Raw genomic sequence first — 2,937 nt, 5'->3', positions numbered from 1 at the left:
TTTTCGTTTTGATTCATGCCCCTTCAGTATTCTGTTGTTGAGGGGAAAAGTGTTAAGACAATTCTTTTTTTTTTTAAAGACAATTCTTAAAGCAATATCTTAGTGTTAAAGTTTAATTTTTCCGTCTCCCTATCTTTAAGAATTATGAATTTTTAGGCATTACGGTATCCCAGAATTGAAGTGAATAGGTCATGGGTTTAGCTCTCACATGTGGGCAGGACCATGTCTTGTTAAAAATCTAATATTTTGAAATGTTATTCTATAACTCAGAATATCCCATTTCTATTATGAGTAGTTGTAGGCACCAATTTTCATATTGCATTAAGCCCATTTTCTATTAATCTGCCTTTAAAATTGCTCTCCTTTTGCCTGCCTTCAGATTGAAAAATTCTACTCGCTTTTACTTTTCTTTCTTAACATTACTTTCAAACCTTTAATTTTTTGTTTTAAAATTGGTATTTCAATTACATAAGTAATCTTTTGGGAAAAATATAACACATTAATGCTACAAATAAAGGTATAGATGCCCTTGCAATGAACATTGCCCTTCCAGAGATAAGTACTGTTATAATTTTGGTGTATATTATCTATAATCATTATAGTTGCAGAGCTGACAACTATAAATAGGCTCCATGCTCTGGTTTAGCATCTTAATCCATGGTAAATGTAGTATTTCATGACCGATAATAAACATAGACTGAGCTCCTACCATGTGGAATCTAAACCATTCCATCCACTCATTCATTCATTCAGGTATGTGCTTGACAGTATTCTAAGCACTTGGGGTGCACAAATCTTTAGAGATAGATGATCGACAAATTTCATTAAATTACCTAACATGTTAGAACTGTGATAAAATTCTATGGGATAAAGGAAAAGGAAGGATAATCAGGCAGTGGGAGGTTTGTAATTTTAAGGAGTGTGGTCTGGGTAGAATTCACTGAAGAGAAGACATTTGAGCAACGATTTGAAGTAGATGAGATTACTTAAAAATTTTTAAAAATTCTTTAAAATGGGGTGTCTGGCTGCCTCAGTCGGTAGAACATGCGACTCTTGATCTCGGGGTTGTAAGTTCGAGCCCCACAATGGGTGTAGAGATTACTTAAAAAAATAAAAAAAATCTTTGAAGTAGGTGAGAGTTAGTCATGTAGATACCATGGGGCAGAACTTTCTAAGGAGGCAGAGTCTGTAAAGGTCAAAGTGGGGGCTGTACCTGGCATATTTGGGGAGCAGCAAGGAGATTGGATTGAAATGAGTGAGATGAGCAGGAAGAGGAGGTCAGAGAGGTAATAACAGAGGGAATGGGGAAATCACAGGCTTTCTGGGCCATCATACACTTTGACCTCTCTCTGACCTGGGAAGCCTTCGTGGGGTTCTGAGGAATGGAATGATCTGGCTCTTTCTGGAAGCATTATTATGGCTGTGTGTTTGGAAAAGATGAGGAAGGTAAAGAGAAACTAGTCAGAAGGTTTTAATAATTTACACAAGAGATGATGGTGGTACTTGTGGATGACTATATAGAATAATAAATACATATGATGTATAAAAATGTAAATTTATGTGCATAAATTAAGCACTGTATATGAGATATGGGTATATAATGGTGAACGAAATAGATATGGTCACTGCCCTTTAGGAGCTTACATTCTAACTTATCTAGAAATTTTTCTTGGTAGTCGTTCCTACATTTTCCTCAAAAAATTTCTTATATTCTTTTTCAAAGGATATAGCCAAAAAAAAAAAAATTATCTTAAAAAAATATATCACGAAAATACACGTACACATACAGCCATAATGAGAAAGAAGTATTAAGTTTATTAGATTCTGGACATTTATGTTTCCTAATAGCTTTTCTGGGTACATTTTCATTGTACAATGCTAAATTAGCAACTTTGGAACAAATCTGTAGAATGCACCTATATTGTTCCTGAGTTTAGTCTGTCTTGTGCTAGATCAGTTTTTAGACAGGTGTTAATTTCTTTTGTGAGGTAATATTTCCTAATGATTAAGAGCCTGGCTCTGGAGTTGGACTGTCTAGGCTGCATTCTGACTCTACTACCTGCAACTATATAACAGACTAATTACCCTCCTGGAGCCTTGCTTTATTTTGCTTTTCTAAAAAATGGGGACAAATGTAGTACCTACCTTATGGGTTCTATTTTGAGAATTAAATGAATTGATTCTAGATATATCTTAAAGGTAGAGTCAATAGAATTTCCCGACAGATTTTTCAACCGGAGCTGCTGGAAGGATGGAGGTGGCATTAGCTGGGGTGGTAGAAGATGCTGGTAGAGCAGACTCGGGGGAGAAGGTACTGGATCGATGTCCAGATGAAGAATGCAGAAAAATGAATTAAAGATTCCTATGGTCTGTTCTTGTTTATGCAGTGTATGGTCAAGCTTGCATTTAGAACATTGCATTTACATTTCCAAGTGGTAAGCTCCCGCGTTTAGACAAGAATGTGTATCAAATACTTAAATAATCATTAGAAAAATTTTAAGGATAAACTGCTCAGCATGTATTAGCTTCAGCCTTTCTTAATTTCAGTAACGTATCTGTCTCTTCACAAGTTACTCTGTCTTCCAGTTGCATCACTGGATATCCTCTCCCCTTCAGTGCTTGCTCTGACTTATGTAAGTTTTCTTTTTGTCTTCCAACATGATCTCTTGGCCTTTTTCTAAATCAGGGATCAGATTTTTGTACCAGTTTCCAATATTTGCTCTGAGTCAGGCAAGGAGAGGCCCAACCCCATGTGTTCCCATTACCCAAAGCATATCCACCTTAGAGGCCTAGGAGAAAAAATGTTTAAGGGTGAGGATAAGTGAACCTCTAAGATGTTAAGGTTGACTAGATTGAAATGGGGGCATAATGCTTGGAGTGTTCCATTTTACTTTGATTAGCAAGAAGGGTGTAAAGAGCACCTTTATTTGGGAAGAT

The sequence above is a fragment of the Halichoerus grypus genome, chromosome 12, assembly GCF_964656455.1.
Source record: "Halichoerus grypus chromosome 12, mHalGry1.hap1.1, whole genome shotgun sequence".
Taxonomy (NCBI): Eukaryota; Metazoa; Chordata; class Mammalia; order Carnivora; family Phocidae; genus Halichoerus; species Halichoerus grypus.
The sequence above is the reverse complement of the archived record's forward strand: the minus strand, read 5'-3'. Positions refer to the sequence as shown.